Below are 22,823 nucleotides of genomic sequence, written 5' to 3'. Positions count from 1 at the left end.
GATAGAAAAAGAGGCTTGTCCATTATCTTTGGTGTCAAAAAATTTCACCTGTACATACACAGCTGTCATTTTACAATTGTTTCAGACCACAAACCTTTGCTAGGATTGTTTAGTGAGGACAAGGCTATACCACCCATAGCTTCAGCAAGAATATAATGATGGACTTTAATTCTGGCAGCATACAAATACACTTTCATACATAGGCCTGGCAATCAAACCACAAATACCAATACCCTTAGTCATTTGCCTTTACAAGAAAATGATGAGCATATCTCAGTTCCACAGGAACTTGCTTTACTGTTAAATTTCTTAGGTTCCCCGCTGGTTTGTGCTTGTCAGATCAGAGACTGGACAAGGCGGACCCCAGTCTTATCTCAGGTACGAGAACAAATGCTGCATGGTTGGTCACAGGAGCCCGAATCCAATGAAATGAAACCATACTTCAACAGAAGACATGAAATAACCAACCAGGATGGCATCTTACTGTGGGGAGCATGAGTGATAGTTCCTCCAAAGGGAAGGGAGCCACTTTTAATTGAACTACACAGTGCCTATCAAGGAATTTCCCAAATGAAGACCATAGTACGCAGCTATCTATGGCAGCTGGGGATGGATGGTGAAATAGAGAGATTAGTAAAGCACTGTGTGCAATGCCAGCAACTGCAAAAGTTGCCAGTGACAGATCAGTTACACCCATGGGAGTCACCAGGTAGACCCTGGATGCAGTTACACATTGACTACATTGGATCTTTCCTAGGAACTATATTTCTGCTCATTGTCAATGCCCATTCAAAATGTTGGACGTATATGAAGTCACCAATGTTGGCCACTACAATTGAGAAACTATGTCAGACGTTTGACATTCACAAACTATCAGAAGTAGTCATTTCCAATAACAGCACAGCATTTATGAGTGCTGAGTTTCAACAGTGTATCAGCCTCAATGCTATCACTCATGTGAAAACTGCACCGTATAATCTTCCACAAACAGTCTGGCGGAAAGGATGGTTCAAACATTCAAGGCAGGCATGAAAAAGCTAACTGGTGATTCCTTGGCAACCAAGCTGGCATACTTTCTTTTTCATTACAGGGTTATCCCTCACAGAACAACAGATGTCACACCTGCGGAGTTCTTGTTGAAATGCCATCTCAGGACAAGATTGAGCTTAATAATGCCAAATTTAGAGGGGAAAATGGAAAGGTGTCAGGGAAGCCAGAAAACTAGGCACAACTGGCACAGTTGCGAGAGGAAATTTACCATGGGAGAGCCGGTATATGTGAACAATTTCGGGGAAGGACCAAAGTGGTTACCGGGTAACATATGCATGGTAACTGGAATTCTATTTTACCAGGTGGAAGTGGAAGGCCGGATCATCTGTAAATATGTGGACCATATAAGGAAGCGAGAGATAAATCATCAAGATTTGGTTCCACCTGTGATCATGACTGGGTCTGCATTTCCTGTTGAGAATACTCAGCCCAGGACTAACATGTCTGATGTTCCTGTAAGGGTTGAGGATACAGAATTGCAAGTGCCCACCAAAGCACCTGATGTTCAGGCAACTCCGGAAAAGGAGATTCCTGACCTAGAATCTGAAGTTGTGAAGCTGCGACATTCCACAGGTCAAGGAAACCACCTGAAAGACTGAACTTGTAATTCCTTACCCAGTGTAAATATTATGTTGTCTTGAAAAATATGTACTTGCAAATATATGTATAACTGAGTTAAAGGGGGAGGAATGTAGTAATTATGGTTTTATTTAGTATGCAATGTGCCTTTAACAATAATACTTGTTAAGGAGGATCACATGATCTATAGTAACCAATAGGAGAGTAGTGTGGACTACCTCTTCAGTCAATGTAGAGATGCAGTTAAGTATTGAAAGCAGATGTTTAGTTGCTGTTGAGTAAATTTTAAATAAATTTAATGTTTCCACCCAAGAAGTATCTGCGGATCAACTGCATCACTATTAGCACAATTCAGCCATCCTACAACAGGTACTTATTCAAAAAATCACTGAATTCAGAAAGCTAATAATTAAAATTACACATTAAAACAAAAGGAGAAAAAAAAATCAGAACTACTATCAAAGGATACAAATAATTAGTCCCTGAAAGGTAGGCAACATTGAAGCCATTAGGAAACAAAATGTTCAGTAACAAAAAACCTGCTAAGGTGTACATGTATGAAAGCTTCGCAGTCATGTTTTTCAAGGTGCTCTTGCTGAGTGGCTCCAGTTAAAAACATATCTTAGATAGGAGTAGGTAATAGTAGAGGGTTTGCTTTGCAACAGAGCATAATAAACCAAGTGCTATGCTTCATTAAAATGTGTGTCATTTCTTTTTGTGCAGCAATGTGTGGTTTCTTTGAATTTCTTTGCCGCAGTTCTCTATATTGGTGACATTTCACCTTGGGAATAAAGATTCATCCCAAAGTAAGTTTAATGTTTCATTAATTTCTGTTTGGTTCTTTATTTCATTTATCAAATAGTTTTACATTTGTCAATTTTTACTAGCCCCCTTCATTTATTTATCTATACACTGCCCTCCAGCGAAATCATCTGAAAACATGTGAAATTCTATATGTATGCCGACAACACCGCATTCTACTTCACCAAATGGACCCCTCCACTGCCTTTGATTTATCTTGTTGCTTGTCCAACATCCAGAATTGGATAAGCAAAAAATTCTCCTATTCTTCATTGGTTTCTGTCACAAACTCTGTTCTCTAGCCACTGACTCCATTCTTCTCCCTGATGACTATCTTAGACTGAGCCAGTGCTATCACAACCTCAGTGTCCTATTTGACCCTGAACTGAGTTTCACAAAATCACACAGTGCAGAAGAGGTCTTCGGCCCATCGAGTCTGCACCAACACATGAGAAACACCTGACCTACATACCTAATCCCATTTGCCAGCACTTGGCCCACAGCCTTGAATGTTATGACGTGCCAAGTGCTCATCCAGGTACTTTTTAAAGGATGTGAGGCAACCCACCTCCACCACCCTCCCAGGCAGTGCATTCCAGACCATCACCACCCTCTGGGTAAATACGTTTTTCCTCATATCCCTCCTAAACCTCCTGCTCCTCACCTTGAACTTATGTCCCCTCGTGACTGACCCTTCAACTAAGGGGAACAGCTGCTCCCTACCCACCCTGTCCATGCCCCTCATAATCTTGATCAAGTCGCCTCTCAGTCTTCTCTGCTCCAGTGAAAACAACCCAAGTCTATTCAACCTCTCTTCATAACTTAAATATTTCATCCCAGGCAACATCCTGATAAATCTCATCTGCACCCCCTCCAGTGCGATCACATCCTTCCTATAATGTGGTGAACAGAACTGCACACAGTACTCCAGCTGTGGCCTCACCAAGGTTCTATACAACTCCAACATGACCTCCCTACTTTTGTAAGCTATGCCATGACTGATAAAGGCAAGTGTCCCAAGTGCCTTTTTCACCATCCCACTAACATGCCCCTCTGCCTTCAGAGACCTATGGACACACATGCCATAGGTCCCTTTGTTCCTCAGAACTTCCTAGTATCATCCGTTCATTGAATACTTCCTTATCAAGTTACTCCTTCCAAAGTGTATCACCTCACACTTTTCAGGGTTAAATTCCATCTGCCACTTATCTGCCCATTTGACCATCCCGTCTATATCTTCCTGTAGACCAAGACACTCAACCTTGTCAAAGGCTTTGCTGAAATCCATCTAGACTACATCAACTGCACTACCCTCATTTACACACCTGGTCACCTCCTCAAAAAATTCAATCAAATTTGTTAGGCATGACCTCCCTCTGGCGTTGTTTTGGCAGCCTTTTCAAAATGAAGTTGGGGCTTTTTTCCATTTCACCATGATTTTTTTCACTCACATCTATTACTACTTCTGGTTTCAGTAGCTTTTTTGCTATTGGAAGAGTAGTTTGTGTGCGGCGTGACAATAGTCTTGGGACTGGACTATTTTCCATGCCTTCAGTCGGTGTATTTCTCCAATCGAGGATTGCCTTGTGTACATCTGTGTTAGATTTGCTTGATTTATTGATGATTCCTTTGGCAATTTTCACTGCCGCCTCAGCCTTTCCATTTGACTGGGGATAGTGCGGAGTTGATGTGTAGCATTGAATTTCCCAATCCTTTGTGAAATGACTGAATTTTTCACTCATGAACTGAGGAACGTTGTCAGTCATCACAACGTCTGAAATGCCATTACGACTAAAGTGTACTTTCAGGCATTCTACTTTCTCCTGTCTTCGCTGAAGTCAGCTGGTCTAACTCACAGTAGTCAGAATAGTAGTCTACAGTGACAAAATAATCAGTTTCTGCCATATTGAAAAGGTCTACTTCAAACTTCATCCATGTTCTGTCTGGGATGCCCTGTGTTATCTCGTTTGTTTAGCTTGGTACTTGTTACAAGCATCACTCTGGCCTACGTGGTCTTTAATTTTATGGTTCATGTTAGGCCAGTAGAACACTTCTTTTGCTTTTCTCAAATTCCTTGATGGCTTGTCGCTTCAGCATCTCTCCTCCCACCTCTATAGGAGTGATGACTCCATTTCCTTTGTACAAGAAGCCATCTTGGGCTGTCAATTCATCTCAGTATGCCCAATATGGTCTTATAACCACAATTGTGTCCTTGTTGCTCTCAGGCCATCCTTTCATCACTGTCTCTTGAAGCACCCGGAGAGATGCATCTTGTTGGGCAGTTCACCTGATTTGAGCAAGGTGCCTGTCCATCAGATTCAATGTCTCTGCTGGGTTGATGACTTCCAGATCATGTTGAGCTGCTGCTTCATATCAAATCTGGAAGATTTCACATTCAGTTATAGTATCCTCAACTTTCTTCATGGGGAGAACTGTTCTCAACAGCATGTCTATGATGTACATCTTTTCCCCTTGCTTGTAGATCATGCCCAGGTGATATCTTTGTAAACAAAGCAGCATTCTTTGCAGATGCTTTGGAGCAGATAGTAGTAGTTTGAGAAAAATGCTTTGAAGTGGCTTCTGGTCAGACTCCACTGTTACTATGTATCTCCTAGGTAGGAATTTATGAAAATGCTCACAAGCAAAAACAATAGCCAGGCACTCTTTATCAATCTGAGTGTAGGGTTGTTCCATTTCTGTTAGTGCCCTGAATACAAATGTGACTGGTTGTCCTTGCTGCATTAAGGTTCATCCAAGACCTGTCTTGCCGGTGTCACTGCAAGGTGACTTCATCATTGATGTCATAGTACTTCAGCACTGGTGTTGTCATCACTAGTTGTTTGATTTTAGGGAATGTTGCTTCTTGTTTTGTTCCCCAGTACCACTGCACATCCTTGGCAGTGAGGATGTGTAATGGTTCACACCCTGACGACAAATCAAGCAAAAATTTTGCTAAATAGATCACGAAACCAGCAAATTGTTCCACTTCTTTCACATATATTGGTGGCTGCATCACTGTCAATACATCACCTAGGTACTTGACTTCAGGATTCTTCAACTGCAATTTTTCTTTTTTCAGCTTCAGATTCATCTGGCAAGCTCTCTCTAGCAGTCATATTAAGTTCTGATCATGGTCAGCTATGGCTTCTTCCATTATATCTCCACATCCATAGATGGGTAGATCATCCACTCTGGCTTCCACTCCAGGAAGATCACTGGCTATCTCAGGCTGTCTGTGTTGATCTTCTTCTGGAGCCATGGAAATGCCAAACGGCATGTGCAACTATCTGTATCTCATGAATGGCATCCAGAATGTCATTAGAAAACTGTTGCTTTCTTCCAGCTTCACTTGCCAGTCATCATCCTTCACATCTAGGGTAGTAAAGACTTTGCCTTGGCAAGTTGTGGTAAAGTTCCTTCGATGTTTGGCATGGGGTCATGAGATCCATTCAGCGCTTTATTTAGGTCCTTTGGGTCTAGCATACTTACAGCTTTCCAGGTTGTTTCACTTCTACCATACAGCTAATCTAGTCTGTAGGAGTTGTCATTTTTTTGATTATTCCTTTCTTTTCTAGCTCTTCTATCTTGTCTTTTAGGCATGACTTGAGGGCAGTGGGAACTCTTCTCAGTAGATGCTGAATTGTTCTTGCATTCTCATCTATTTCTAGATGATATTTTTCTGATAGACAGCCCAACCCTATAATGACATATTTGTACTCTTCTAGGATCTGTTTGGTGGTCAATGGTTTTGTGTGCTGACACACGTTATAAATCTCTGTTAGCAAGTTCAAGGTTACTAGTCTTAGCTTTAGACTTGCTTCAGCTGAGATGAGTGGTCGATGCATGCCATCTATGATCTGGAACACTAGATCTTCCGTCTTGCCATTGCATTAGGCTCTCAGGCTAATTTGTCCTCTCAGTATGCATATTGTGTGATCATATAGTCTCAACTTTACTTTCAACGGCTTCATTTTTGGGTTGTCTTTTTGAGCTACTTCATTCAGATCTATGAGGGTCATGGTATTGCATAACTCACCAGTGTCTATTTGACACTTATTCAGTTGATACTCTCCTTCTGCAGTCATCATTGTAAAAGTCACAAACCATTTGTCACATATAGACTTGATGGAACCAACTCCTTGTATCGTGTATAGTTTTTCATCAGACTCTTCTACTGATATCTCTCCAGTGGCCATCTGTATAGACTTGTTTTGCTCCCTTCTAGCCAACCTCTTGTGTGCAAAGTGATTCGGCTCCTTGCAGTTAAAATACTACTTTCTCCACACTGGGCAATCCTTCCTTTGTACGATTTCTTCTACAGTATTTGCATCCTGCCCTTTATCTATGATTGTTCCACTGTTTTGGCCTGGAATGTCTCTCAGCATAATGCATCTCCTGGTCTGTTCTGCCATACATATGTTCTAGCTGACATTTTACAAGCTTCATATTTCTACAAACACCTGTTGCTTTCCTGAGCTTAAGTTTATCATCTTTCAGAAGACACTCTGTCACTGAGGGACCTCATATACCAACAAGTATTCTATCTTTAATCAGATCGTCTTTTAGCTGTCTGAATTCACATGATTCTGCAAGCTGTGTTACAGCAGCCACATAATGTTCAATGGGCTCGTTTGCATCTTGAGCTCTAGTGTTGAATACATAGCATTCATAAGTAAGGTTCATTCTGAGTTCAAAGTGTGCATTCAGGGCAAAATCTCTGTCATCTGTTTGCTTTGCTCATTGGATAGATTTAGATTGAAATACAATTTATAGCAGTGTTAGAAGTGTGGCCATTCATATCCATTCTGGTTTGTTAATTAAATCTGTTGCCAGCTTGTAGTTTTGCTATTGCAAGTAGAAAAACCACCGGTTCTGCCACTTATCACCTTTCATTATGACAGGACTAGGAGACGGAGGTTTAGAGCCATGTTAACTCACCCAGTATTTTACTTGCAGTCTTTTGTTTGTGTACACTTTTCCATGCCCCTTTTCAGCAGCTTTTAGCAGATTTGAATGTTTCTCTGTGCCTTTCTGAGTTGTGGCTTCTCTGCAAAAATTTTCCAGGGCTTCAAAACTCACTTTTAGATCCACTTCTGACACCATGTATCATGTTCCAAGACAGCAGTGCTTTTTCATCGTAGGTCTTTATGGAACTGATTGTAAAATGGCAGCTTACAGAGAGATGGCCTAATGGCAGAGTTCACATGACCATGGCAAACCAGATAGGACATGTAGCATTGTTGCATTTTAAAATCCAAACATAGGCCCTAAGGTATGGAATTCCCTTCTTAAATCACTCTTCTTTCCTATCTCACAGTCCTCCTTAAAACCTATCACTTTGAATAGCTTTTGATTACCTGTCTTCATTTCTCACATTCTCATCTTCATCTCAATCTGATCTCATGCCTTTTTTAACTAAATTTACTTATTTTTTAAAATATAAAATATTTATAAATGTTTTTACCTTGTCCCTTTATATCGATTGCCTGTCCTTTTCTATTCTCTCAGTGCACTTATTCTAATATATTGTAATTTTTTAGGTTTTTTCATATTACCCTCTTATATTTATTAAATGCCCTTAAAAGCAAGGTTTTGCTCTAATCTCTCTAACAATGAACATAACACTTTGGAAGGAGTAATTTAACAAGGAAATATTCAATGAAAGGCATGACACTAGGAAGTTCTGATGAACAAACCAACCTTGTGTGTGTGTCCATAGATCTCTGAAGGCAGAGGGGCATGTTAGTTGGGTAGTGAAAAGGGCATATGGGACACTTGCCTTTATCAATCGAGGCATAGATTACTAAAGTAGGGAGGTCATGTAAAGAACCTTAGTGAGGCCACAGCTGGAATACTGTGTGCAGCTCTGGTCGCCCCATTATAGGAAGGATGTGATCGCACTGGAGGGGGTGCAGAGGAGCTTCACCAGGATGTTGCCTGGGATGAAACATTTAATTTATGAAGAGAGGTTAGATAGACTTGGGTTGTTTTCGTTGGAGCAGAGAAGACTGAGGGGGTGACCTGATCGAGGTGTATAAGATTATGAGGGGCAAGGACAGGGTGGATAGGGAACAGCTGTTCCCTTTAGTTGAATGGTCAGTCACAAGGGGACATAAGTTCAAGGTGAGGGGCAGGAGGTTTAGGGGGGATATGAGGAAAAATCTATTTACCCATTGGGTGGTGACGGTCTGGAGTGCACTGCCTGGGGGGATGGTGGAGGCAGGCTGCCTCACATCCTTTAAAAAGTACCTGGATGAGCACTTGGCACGTCTATACATTCAAGGCTATGGGCCAAGTGCTGGTAAATGGGATTAGGTAGGTAGGTCAGGTGTTTCTCATATGTCGGTGCAGACTCGATAGGCCGAAGGGCCTCTTCTGCACTGTGTAATTCTGTGATTCTGTGAACTCCACCCTTTGAAATGCACCTTCAACTTCTAATCAGAACATAATATATCCATTGAAAAAGTTCAGCTTTACATTTGGGAATATTTTATGTTTGCCAATGATTTTATTTCCTCCAGTGAGTTTGCCTGAATAATTTGTATACTTATGGTCATTTTCACAAATGGAAAAGTAACACATAATGCAGTCTACTTCTCTTAATTCACAATTTCTAATTCAATTTATTACTAACTATCTTCCCTGCTATGTTATTTACTTTGTTCAATTCGAATTAAGTAACAGTCCCATTTTTTTGGCATAAAAACTAACTGAATTATCTGGAATAAATGTAACTCTCTAGACTTTGAAGTATAATATAAGATTGGATTTTGCTGGAGTGGGACATCTCATAACACATTGGCCCAACTCTTATTGTCTCTGGATCGTCAGAGGCCAGATGTATGGCCCAAGATGCGCATCAGGATCCCACAGAAGTCCTGCAGTGCTGACCTCCATGGGTAGTGCCTGGGAAGTTTCAACATCTGATGGGCAATTCCCCTGCTCCGAGGATCCTCCATGAATGTCTCCAACTCTGAGTTAGAGTCAGAGACTTTGGACAGTTCCAATGTACTTACCTGAATAGTCACCCAGGAAATGTTACACAGGTTAAAATCTGGTCTAACTCCTGGGTAACTGCAGAACTGACCTCCCCAATCACACGCACTGACACCCTGACTTCCACCTTGACTCTTTGGCTACTCCTCCTGACCCTGTTCTGCATATACCGGCTACCCCCGACTCGACCCAACTACACCTCGACCACCCAACTATATCCCCTGACCTGCCCAACCCAACCTAACCAAACCTGATTACCCCATGAGCCACCTGACTATCCCATGATCCCTCAATTACCCCACGACCTAACCATGCTAACCCACCTGACCACCGATTACTCCCTGACCCTTGCTGACTATCCCCAACCCACCTGCCACCCTACCCACTTACCACCTCCCCTATCTACAACCTCATCCACCTGCCACCCTACCCACCTGCCACTTTACCCACCTACAACCAAACCTACCTGCCACCTCATCCACCTGCCACCCTACCCAGCTACCACCTGCCAGCCTAGCTACCTACCATGCCACCCACCTACCGCCATACCCAGCTACGACCTCACCCACCTACCACACTCTTCACCTGCCACCTCACCCCATACATTCTTACCCGCCTGCTATCCTAACCACCCAACCACCTCACTCACCCTAACTACCAACCCACTTACCTCAATTTACCCATTCACTCATTCATCCACATACCCATTCACCCATTCACTAACATTCATCCAGTCACTAACATTCAAACTGAACATTTAAACTTACCATACGGCAGCTATTGCCATAAAAAGTGCACTTCTCTCCAACTCTACAGCGCCGCAACAGAGCTCTTGGAGGAATGCTGCACTCTAGTAAAACCAAGCTCAGAAGACCTGCCAAGAAATGCAGAGCAGTGTTGGGGCACGGGCAAGTTCTAGTGAAACAGCAAACTGATGATGATTGCTGTTCCTCAGAAGATCCGGGCCATGCCAACAGCTGGACTTCTTTTCAGCCAGAACAATTTTGTGCCCTAACTTGCTTGAAGTCCAACCTGATACCACCATGACAAGGACAACAGGAGCCTTAGTGAATTATGGGACCAACAGTGTATCTCCTCAACTAGAGAGTTATCTGAATAGAGAAAAAACACAGAGGAATGACAAGGAACTAAGATAGAGTGAATAAAGTCTCTAACAACAATTGATGACAGACAGGATTGAGATTGAATCAATTAAATTGTTCATTTTCTAGAACAGTGAGGTTGACTGGCATTGCATTAACAGTTATTACATTGCCAAAAGGGTACTTACAGTATTACTTACCAGATTTATCATCCCGTAATGGGTTTCATGGGCAATTCATGTGAAAATCCAGCAAGTTCTTAAAAATAAAGGGGAGGCTAAGGGTAAGATGCATCTGTGTGAAGCAAACAGCAGAGTGACATTAATCAACCACCATGGTCTGGAGATTTGTAACTATTAATCCCCTGAGTTTACTGACTGATATGTGCATTAATAATGGTGTGGTTTTGTTAACATTGTTAATCTTCCAGCAAGATATTCAAAATATTCATAGTGGGTTCAGCAAAAAGGTACGAGTTATAATGAGTAGGTCTATAACATTTATGGCTGAAAAAAAAATCAAAGGAGGTTATTTCATTGCTCTTTGCTTCCACCATTGCTCCTTTACACTGGGCACTAAATGGAAGATATAAACCTGAAGGTCAAGGAGCATTAAAAATATGAGTGAATCAGATCAAGTCAGCCACAGGTGAGTACTAGCAGAGGCACTTACTGAACTCTATGGCTAACAATTCCAAGTTTTCATTATAAGCACTTGCAGTAGGTTTCCGAAAAATATTTTTCGAGGATTTTTTTGAGATCAAAAAATTAGTCAAGGATGTGTTTCAATATAAAATTGATATTGTGACGTTATATCTGTGAAAATATGATTTCTATTTTCATTGATATTTCTCCACAAGTGTTATAAATCATCATCACTCAGTCCATTGATTTTCTTATCCTTAATCAAATCGCTTGAGAAAACAATTTAATGTGTAGCCAGCAGGTTTGTAATACACACAATACCATCTTACTAGAAGAAAAGTACTAATATTTATTATGATAGATGGAGCAGCCTGCATTTAAAGATTTGCACACTTGCTTTGGTTCAATTGGAAGCACAGTTGCCTTTGAGTCACAAGTTTGTGGGTTCAAGTCCTACTCCAGGATTTGAACATAAAAACCATGAATGACATTCTAGTGCAGTACTGAGAGAGTACTGCATTGTTGGAAATGCCATCTTTCAGTTAAACAAAGACCCTCTGCCAGAACTCTCAGGAGGATGTAAAAGAACCCATGGGCAGAATTTTCCCATTGGCGTGCAAGGGCAGGCCCCACATGTTCATGTGCGGTGACGTCGGGCAAGTGTCCTGACGTCACCGCGCGCCATCGCAATATTTCGTTGGGCGGGCACACGATGATATCCACTGTGCACCCACCATTAGTTAACAGGCCACTTAAGGCCCTTGATTTACCAATTGACCGCGATTTTTCGGCGCCCCTGCAATCTTTGGGTCAGTGCACAGGCACAATGGGCAGATGGGTAGGACGCATTTGTATAAACCTCATCCATGGGCGGGATAAGAGGGCTCACTGGAGTTGCAAGTGTGCTCTCTCAAGTATTGATTTTTCAAAGCTTTTGAAACTTGCCTGTGTGAACTGCAATACTTCAAAAAGCATACTAGCTGCTTTGTCTGGAATCTTAACCCTAAGGTCAACACTCTGTAGTGAGGAATCTTTTTTGGGCCTGCAGGTTTCTGGGAGCCTTCCCTTGGCCTGGGAATGGGAGCTGAACTCTCCACTGCAAGCATCTCCTCTGAGGAGAGAGGGAGGACCAGAAGTGGGAGGAGGCCAGGAGTGCACATTCAGCCTCTAGGGGAGCCACCTTTGGGACGACAGGAGCAGGCACAAGGGATGCAGGGCCAAGAAGTAGACCAAGGCAGAAGGGGCCACAGAAGACATCACTATCCTGCTGCCAGGGTATACAGGCGGTGAAGCAGCTACGTCAATATGTCTGAGGTGCAGTGCCAAAGACGGCTCCATCTCTCAAGGGAGACAGTCAGCTATATCTGTCAGATGATTGGGCCTGAGATCTCCACGAGCTGTGTGGGTGGACACCCCATGCCAGTGGCTCTAAAGGTCACAGCTGCCCACAACTTCTATGCCTCTGGCTCCTTCCCTGAGCCGATAGGTGATCTTTGCGGTGTCTCCCAATCAGCTGTCCACACTTGTGTCAAGCAGGTTACAGACGCTCTGTGCAGGCCTGCTTTGACTTTCATCCACTACTGTTGGGACCAGGCAAGCCAGATACAGTGAGCCAGAGGCTTCGCGGCCGTTGCTGGCTTCCCCCGCGTCCAGGGTGCTATAGACTGCACACATGTGGCCATCAAGGCACCAGCAGGTGAGCCCGGTGCCTTCATTAACAGGAAGGGCTTCCACTCCATGAACGTGCAGATAGTGTGTGATCACAGGATGCTGATTCTACAAGTCTGTGCAAGGCACCCAGGCAGCTCCCACGGTGCCTACATCCTCAGACACTCCGAGGTGTTGGGGCTCTTCAGTGCTCCAGCCCGGCTGGATGGTTGGCTGCTGGGTGACAAGAGCTATCCCCTCAGAAGGTGGGTCATGACGCCTCTCCGCCGTCCAAGAACAGAAGCTGAGCAGCGGTACAATAGGAGCCACGCCTCCACAAGTACTGTGGTGGAGAGAGCTATCGGTCTTCTCAAGATGCATTCCCGATGCCTGGATCGTTCAGGGGGCGCACTCCAGTAGCCCCCAAGATCATGTGTCACTATTGGTTACATGCTGCACTCTCAACAATCTTGTGCTGGAAAGGCAGGGGGGGTCACTGTGGACGATGAAGATGTCGATGCAGTGGCTGTGGCTGCACACAATGAGTCCAGCAGTGAGTCTGAGGATGAGCATGCACAGGGAAATGCTGAGGGGGTAGACACTGACCTGGGCATATTGCAGGGAGGCAGGGACACCCGGGAGGCTTTAAACCAACAAACCTTCAGCTAGCACACCATAGATGGACCTCCAGGACAAACCTGGGCTATAGGTTCCATATTCTATACCTAAGTGCCAATTCTTCCAGGTTGGGAACAGTAACTAAGGGCCTTATTAATAAAGCTGAATGTCCCACAAAGCACTCCTAGCATTTTTGGAAACCATACACATGCAGAAGAGTAGAGGCACCCTCAGCCATGGTCACACGTCTGAATTTAATATCACAGGCAAAGAAACTTAATGAACCAAAATGACAAAGGTGTTCCAATTCAAAGCAAATCATAAAGACCTCATCTCGAGCCAACAAAAAAGCACCAATGATAAACCCATGGTGTGCCTAAGGCGCCTTATGTTTATGTTTTCGGGTGCTACGTCTTGGTGTTATCCCCTCGCTGTGAGTGGCATCTGAGACAGCCTCCTGACTCTGCTGTCCTGTTGGCCTCGATGACCTTGGTGGTCGTCCTCTGGCCCGTGGAGCCTGTGCTGGCCCCGCCTGGGAGGGAGCTGCAAGTTCCACAGCTGGTATCTCCCCATTTGTCTTAGCCTCACCGGATGCAATGGTTACTGGCAGAGGGGCGGAGGAGCTGCCACCTTCATCTGGAGCACCCTAGGAGGAGCCCGCAGAGATGTCAGGCAGCTGCTGCACCGATGTGAGGTCGCTTCAGAGCCCCCTGCTCACCGTGTACAGATGGGTGCTGAGCTGGGAAACTTGTTGCTCAGACATTCTCCCAAAATGGCACTGACCAGCTGAGGTCAATGCCGATCTGAGGGCTTGCTGGTCAGAGCACATCCCCAGGGTCTCCCGGAGGAGGCTCTCCATGAGAATTGTCACTCTATCCATGGAGGACAGATGGAGCTCGGACATGTGGCTCATTGCTTCAGCGATCGTCCCCGTACACTCCTCCACCATGGAGACCAAGCCAAGCATAGCCTCATGTATCTCTCCCAGATGCTCCCGCACATCTGACCACTTTTTATGCTCCTGCTGCATTGCAGACGACTCCAGAGGCACATCATCAGACACTGACTGAGCATGTGCTTGGTTCCCTGCAGTTCTCTGACTGCTGATGCCATGGGCACTCTCTCTCTGTCAGCTCCTCCAGCGACTGTGAAGTGCCCCCACTGCTGTGTCCTGGGACACTAGCCGATGTTCTAACTTCCACTGAGGTGCTAGTATCTGCGCTGGTGCCTGCCTGGCAGAGATGGTGTGACACTGGTGAGACCTCAGGGCCCTCAGGTATGAGAGGGAGCCTCTGCTGCTCCTCCTCCCAGTCCTGCTCTGCTGATGCTGAAAGAAAGAACAAAGACATTGGATCAGTTAATTTGGAGATAATGTCAATGTGTATCCCTGTCCCCCGGATCATTATGCGCTCATCCTTCCTTAAGCAATGGTGAAGCCATGTTGCAAAATTAAATCAATTAACATTCACCACTGCCATGGCTGTTGGGAACAATGCTGGCCTCACTGCTGCGCAAACATACCTGGCTGTGGCACCCCAGCCTCACCAACACCAGTGGACCTGGGCACATGGCACCTCTCCAAATCCAGGGCCCCCTGCTCAAATCAGCTGAGAATGGCTAACTGCACCTGGCCACCGCCAGTCCTTACCCGCTCTGCAGCATTATGAGCATTCTTCCGCTGAAAATGAGCGAACAGCATTGATGAGTGAAAATTGTACATGGACTCTCGTCGTGCACAGCCCACCCCAACCAGAGTGGGACATATCAGGACTCCGGTACCTCCTTACACTGCTGCTGCTGAACACTCACATAAAGATGCTAGACCTGTTCCCCACCTCTCCCCCACCCCCTTCTTGGCCACATGATGCCTACATCACATTAGACACCACATGTTATATTCTTCCAGAACCCATCTCTTCACCACCCTCTCAGGGTGACCTTGGCATGGGCAATATCTGCATGCCCACTCAGCGAAGGGCACATGCCATCAATGATTCAATGCAGTCACTACACTCAGACTTGGGGGAGGTCGAGCAGCAAGGGGAAAGCCGGCCTGCTGGGTTATGTGACCAATGCCAACATTGTCCTCGCCCTTCCAGAGCGCAACACACCGTTGAAGCTTAGATCCAGGTGCGCCGCACCACATTGTAGGAGCTCACCACCTCCGCCATCTAAAAGATACAAGATGCCGGAACTCACCAAAACTCCTTAGACAGCACCTTCCAAACACGCGATCGCTACCATCTAGAAGGACAAGGGCAGCGGTTCCCCTCAAAATTACTCACCATTGTGACTTGGAATTATATCACCATGCCTTCACTGTCGCTGGGTTAGTATCCTGGAACTCCTTCTCTAATAGCACTGTGGGTGCACCTACACCACATGGACTGCAGCAGTTCATGAAGACAGCTCAGCACCACCTTCCCAAGGGCAATTAGGGATGGGCAATGAATGCTGGCCTAGCCAGCGACACCCACATCCCATGAAAGAATTAAAAAAAACCCACCATAGCAACTGGTGGAATTTAAATTCAATTAATAAAACCTGGAATTGAAAGCTAGTCTCAGTGATAGCTTCATAGTCACTATCATTGATTGTTGTAAAAGCCCATCTGGTTCACTAATATCCTACATGTGACTCCAGACCAACAGCGCTTTGTTTCACTCTTAACTGCCCTCTAAAGTGGCCTAGCAAGCCAACTGGGGATGGGCAACAAAGGCTGGCCAGCGACACCCACATCCCACAAAGGAAAAAAAAAACATTGTGCAGACATGCACGGGCAATGGAGGAGACCATCCAGATCATGAATTCTGCCATCTCTCAGGAGTGTGAATGCAGGCTTCCTCCATGGTGGACAATCTGATGCAGCAAACCACTCGGGTATGCATTCAGACCTGCATATCATTGCTTTGGTCAAGACGGTAGTGCAGCAGAGGCTAGATGAGAGAAAAGCATTGAACCATGGATCCTATCCAGGGCAATACCCTACAACAGTATCCAGGGAGGTGCCGCCCTGGTCCAAGAGAGAGGAGGAACTGCAGGTGGTCACATTTGAGGACCTCCCTTCCCAAATTAGACAGCTGTGCCTCTCCCCCTCTGCCAGTGATCCGAGTGCCTCCTGTGGATGAAGTCACAGATTAAGCCTTTGTTCTGATGAGAAAATGCCTCAGCATGCCAGGCCCGAGAGGTTTTGAGAACGTAGATGATGGCTGCCAATGTCATTGCCATTGGGCATCATGCCCAGCAGTCTGCCTCCAGCTCAGCTGCAGATGCAGGGACCACAACTCAATTGTAAGCGTTTTCAGAAGATGACTTAGTTGCAGTATGGTGGCTTGGGTCCAATGTGGTGGTGACTTTGCTGCTTGGCCTTTACCCTTGATGGGGCAGTGGACATGGAGAGGCTGTGTTATAGATGATGGAAATGTTGTGGATGTGGGAGGCAAATGCATTCAGTGGCTGGCGAATGCCTCAGAAACCTCTTGGATGGATAAATTAACTCTGAATGAGGTTCTCTTGAGCCTCTGCAGCATGCTGCTCCAGTGGTTTGACTTCAGGTGCAGCTACCAGATAAGGTTGTTCTGGTTCCTCAGCCTCCTTCTCCACATCCTCCTCATCAGAGGAAGGCACAGTCTCCTGCACCTCATCAGGTTCAAGGCCACGCCCCTCTTTGTTGTGCAAGATTGTGAGGAGCTCAGCAAACTACAATGATCCTGGAGGCCCACTCTGCATCATACTGCAGAGCTCCCTCAGAACAGTCTAGGCACCAGAATCTCTTTTTGAGAAAACATATTGTCTACGGTGGCCCAGATGGAGTCATGGAAGGCATTGTACCCTGCCTCCGCCTCAGTGTTCGGGTTTCTCACCAGTGTTAACAGCCACTTTTTGCACATATGGGAAGGCTGTAATGGCCCTGAAGCCTACAGGAGTCACAGCCTGACTTTTCAGGTCTGCACAGAATCACACAAACTCTTCAGCCCTTCTAAACAGTGTGTGCGTGACATTCCTGAGGCAGTGATGTCTGGTTGCCTGTGATATCCCACACACATCTCCAGTAGATCCCTGAAAAGATTCAGAGACTTAAAAATTTAATGCAGCAGTGACCCTTAGTATCACTGGGATCGGGTGCCCACTCGGCCAATCGGACAAAGGGCGTCCTGCAGCGGCGTGCAGGAGGTCATAGAATGACTCCCTGGAGAGGCGCAATCCTCTTTAGCACAGTCGCTCAGATAATCGCAGGCAGTTGGTTTGAGTTGGGAATGCTTTAGAATGAGAGACGTTCCGTCTTCTGTCTTTTTCATGGGTTGGCTCCCCGTGGCATTCCGGTAGATCCTGCCCCAGTTGCAGGCTGCGTCTCTTGGCCCTCCTGCTGCTTCTGTCAGCTGCTCTTGCGTGTCGCCAGATTGTTAAGTTGAGCAGTATCACAAACACATTCTCACTGATGTCAATGTATCTGCGCTGGTGGATGGTGCAGGGGAAGATGTGACATTGGATCCTCTGAGAATTGAGTGCCCTCCTCCCCAGAGGTAGAATGTAGGGACTCAGCTGAGGCAGCTACATGTCCTTCTGGGGTCCTGACACCTGCATAGAGCAAGACAAACAATTTGTCCAAGAACTTTTACAATCAATCCTCCCATTCATGTGTGTCATCTGCCTCCTATGTGCCTACAGGGTGACACCACTCTCAAGTTATTTTAATTGCCAATGACTCTAATCTTTCCATCTGTGATGGCCAACCACCCTGCACCCTGCCCAGTTCCAGGGTCTCTATTTCCATTGATGTTAAAGTTTTGAGACCTGGCACACCCCCACCCATTTTTACCCTTTCCCTAGCATTGTGGGCCCTTTTCTCCCGCAATCAAAAGGAAACCCCCATCTCCAGATAATATTGTTTTCTTCCCCTCCTCACCAGGCATCCCCCAGGACTGCGATGGGCCCTCCAGCATGTGTCTCTCACACATCCACTTTCAGCGGTCTAGCAACCTCCTGTCGATAAAAGGTAAAGGCCTGCAAACCACAGACAGCCTTTCCTGCAGAGGCCACTGCTCTTGGGACATTCCTTTCTTTTTCCCGCTCATTTGATCGTTCCCCTGTTTGAGAACTATCACACTTTGAACACATGGCTGTCACATACGTATATTCTCGCGAACAGACTAGTTCGCAAGATCGATCCATTATTAGGCCTAGTCGCTTTGTCAGCCCATGGCTACTGACCTCTGCACCAATATCCATCCAGTCTTCATTGGTTATGCATGATAGCCTTCTCTTGATGTCTGCGGGGAACAAAATATCACATCATTCCGAGGCCATCTGGAGGAGAACCTGCAGAGAGAAATCACTAAATTGTGGGGCCATCCTCTTGGAGACTTTTGCCATTGCCATGCTTGCTCAATCTTCTCTTAGATTCTTCTTACATGGGTTTCGGCATAAATCCCTTGGATTTACGTGACGCACACTGGAGGAACAGCAACTTGCCCTTCTAGAACTGCTAATCTTCAGCTGAAGGCTGATGCTGTTATCTACACTAATGCTGATTTTATGTGGTTTCCAAGGCAAGGCAGACACACAGAAACCACGGCAGGCAGGTCTGGCTGGTGTTTAAAAATGGCACTAGACTCTGTGATGCTGGCAGCTGCCCTCAAGTTTTCCACTATCCAGCCCACCCCCAACACATGATTGGGCAGGCCACCCGCATGGGGTTCATTAATTGGCCGGCTGCCATGTGACTGCGGTCAGCTGGCCACCTCTGTTCCCTGCTGTATTGTTGCCCACTTCCGAGTCCACAGTCGGAGTGTGGGTATCTTGCACTAAATTTCGCCCATTGTTTCAATGTGCATTAGTTGCATGTCGCACTTTTCTTCAAGGCGGAGGCAGCAGTGAAAGAACAGTAGGTCGAAGCATCAAGGCCAAGGTACTCCTCTGGTTTACTCAGTGAAATTAGCAGTGATGGATACAGAAGATAGCCTATTTCATGCAAGTCATCCATCCAAATAATGTGGGCACTATTGAGCAATCAAGGTATCATGGTTGCTTTCTTGATAATGTCTGAAGCTTTGATGGTCAGATATCACCTCACCTTATTTGAGTCTAAAACTCTTTTCATTAAGAAAAATATGGGAGAGAAGCTTCTCCTCGTCGGGCGGGCATGGCGGGTGAGCCCAAGAACAGCCACACAATGCCCCGCCGCCCGCAATTGGGCCCCGACTGCGATTTCACCAATTAACAGCCAGCCAGTGTGAAACATGCTCTGATACCCTCAGCGCTGCCGGGTTGGGGAGGAGGGCGAGCGCTGAAGTCAGCGCATGCGTGCGGATGCACTTACCTTTCTGCACAGAGCTGCCTCAGGGAGCTGAAGATTTTTCACATGAAAAATAAAGTTTCAAAAAAAAAGGAAAACATGTCCCCTCGTGTGACTCTGACACATGAGCAGGGATATGTTGAAAATGGGTTCTAAAAATGTTTATTTTATTTTTAATTAACATCGGAAACCTCATCCCGCCCGTGGATTAGGCTTCTTCAAAAATTCAAAGGCCATGGGGTCTATTCACCCCCCTGCCAACTGTAAGGTTGGATGGGCAGGAAAAATTTCTAATTAATTAATTAATGGGCTTAACAGCGCTCTTAATCGTTAGTGGGTACGCTGCTGACTCTCGCCACCCAAAATATTGCACAAGTGCATGATGACGTCGGGACACTATTTAACACTCGTGCATATCGGGCACGCACCCACACGCCAAGATGAAAATTCAGCCCATGTAGTTGAGCCTTGATGCTCACATGAGTACCATGGCAGGGCAGATGGTTTGCTGGCCTTTACTGCAGGAAGATTTGAGTACAGGAGTAATGTTGTGTTGCTGCAATTGTATAGAGCCTTGATGAGATTGTTCCTGGAGTATTGTGTACAGTTTTGGTCTCCTTATCTAAGGAAGGATATACTTGCCATAGAGGGAGCATAGCAAAGGTTGACCAGACTGATTCCTGAGATGGCAGGGTTGTTCTATGAGAGGAGATTGAGGAGACTGGGCCTGTATTCTCTATGTTTCAAAGAATGAGAGGCAATCTCATTGAAACATACAAAAATCTTGCACGACTCAGTGGGGTAAATGCAAAAACGATGTTTCCATTGGCTGAGTGGTCTAGAAAGAGGGGACACAGTCTTAGAAAATTGGGCACGCCATTTAGAACTGAGATGAGGAGAAATTTCTTCACCCAAAGGATGGTGAATTTTTGGAATTCTCTACTCCAGGGGGCTGTGGAGGCTCAGTCATTGAATATGTTCAAGGCAGAGCTCAACAGGTTTCTCGCTATTAAAAGCATCAAGGGATATGAGGATGGTGTGGAAAATTGCATTGAGGTTGAAGATTAGCCATGATCTAGTTGAATGGCAGAGCAGGCTCGAGAGGCAGAATGGCCTAGTCCTATTTCCTATCTTCCTATGTGTAACTCTTTGCAGTCAAGGAAGCTCTGCCATCTGGTAAAAGCTGTCTGTCATGTCCAACTAATACCACAGGAACAATGATGAAGGTGATACCCTTTGCAAACATGTCCATTGCCACCATTGAAACAGGTTGGCATTGCATCTGGCAAATATCTCTTGGGTAGCTTAGAGGAAAGTATGAAACCTACAACTACAGTTACATTCAGTTCTATAGGAAACCTATCCCTGAGGCCGTGTTGTGTACCAATATTTGTGTGGCAGTTGACAGCTCTGTGGCAGCTTGAGAAATGGAGATGGTGATGATGTTACTGTGACATGAGACAGTTATGGGTGTGTTCACAACACCTGGGTGCTCATTTCAACATTATTGTTGGTCCCTCCCGAACTCTTTTTCCTCACTTCAATTCCTCAATTATCCAGCATGTTCCGAACCCTTGAAAAAAATGTCCACCCTCTCCACTGTGAAAAGTGCCATGTCAAAGTGAACAGCAAAGAAGAATAATGATCAAGTTTTGCTAGGGAAAGAAATCTAACAATGCAATAATGGAGGTCTACTCAGCAAAACTAATTAATGCTTTGAATAAAATGCATCAAGGGGAATAATAAACTGGTAAAAAATATTCAAAGAGCTTTACACCTTTAAGAAGTTTGCTTCACCAGCCAAACCTCAGGAACTTTGCTGACCAAAAAGTCCACTTATGAATTTTAATAGTTAGATAAGATTGCACATGCATGTGAAACTATATCCAAGGCAAAGCCAACAGTGAATCACCTGCCATCCTGTCTCCACCATTCACAGGTGGTTTTGTCCTTGAAAATGTACTTTATTTGCTGTGGAAATTGTTCTGAGCTGCTGCCTGAATAAGAACAGTTGGTACTAAGAGAACACCCTTAGAGCTAGAGTAAAGGATTAAAGTAGAAAAACTAGCTACTAATTACCCTTTGTTGTCTTGACATTTTAAACCATAGGTTAACTTTGTTTTTCCAATGTATTGATGGGCAATCTCATATTAGAGCTGAGGACAGGGAGATAAGGCTTGCAGCAATGCCGTAGTGACTGGTTACCATGAAATTCTCATCAGAATGACAGTCTTTTTCACCTTCTTGCTGTTTTAATTAAATCATAAAAAAGGTGCAATACCCACACAATCTGTAGTGCAATCATAACAGACCAATTTTTAATTAAAGTGCTGATAAAGGATGTCAAAGTTAACATGCAGGTACAGCAAGCAATTAGGAAAGCAAATGGTATGTTAGCCTTTGTTGCAAAGGGATTAGAGTATAAAACTAAGGAAGTCTTGCTGCAGATGTACAGGGCTGTGAAGCCACACCTGCAGCAGGAATTTTAAGTTGACATGCGGGGGCGGGACCAACATGCCGACGCGTAAAATGAAATGCGATGATGTTGGACGTGTGTCCCATCGGCACTGAGCTGAGTTGCGATGTTTCGTTCGGTGGGTGCGCACCGGAGTCGGCTGCACACTTACTGATATGTAAACGGCCTATTAAGGCCATTAAGGAACCAATTAAGGTCATTGTAAACGCTGCCCTTAAGGTTGTTGGGCAGGCAAAGAGGTGTTTTTTAGGAAACCTCATCCATGAACGGGATGAGGTTTCCTAAAGCTTTTATTAATTAAATTTTTAAAATTTCATCAATATAAACACATGTCCCATCTTATATGACAGAGTCACATGAAGGGGCATGTTTAAATAAGTTTTTCAACCATTTATTTAATTTTTTTCAACATCGATTCAATCCCCCTGAGGCAGTTCCTTGCCTCAAGGAGATTGAAGCGCTCTGTCGCTGGCCCCCACTCCCCCTCCTCCTTCTGCCTCCACAGATAGTGCTGACAGCTACTGCTCGCGTATTACACTGGCGGGGGGGCCTTAATTGGCCTGCCCATGTAAAATGGTGGCGCGCAGCCAATCTTGGGCGGCGATTGGCTCCCT

The sequence above is a fragment of the Carcharodon carcharias genome, chromosome 4 (genome assembly GCF_017639515.1).
Source record: "Carcharodon carcharias isolate sCarCar2 chromosome 4, sCarCar2.pri, whole genome shotgun sequence".
Taxonomy (NCBI): domain Eukaryota; kingdom Metazoa; phylum Chordata; class Chondrichthyes; order Lamniformes; family Lamnidae; genus Carcharodon; species Carcharodon carcharias.
Note: the sequence above shows the minus strand (reverse complement) of the source record.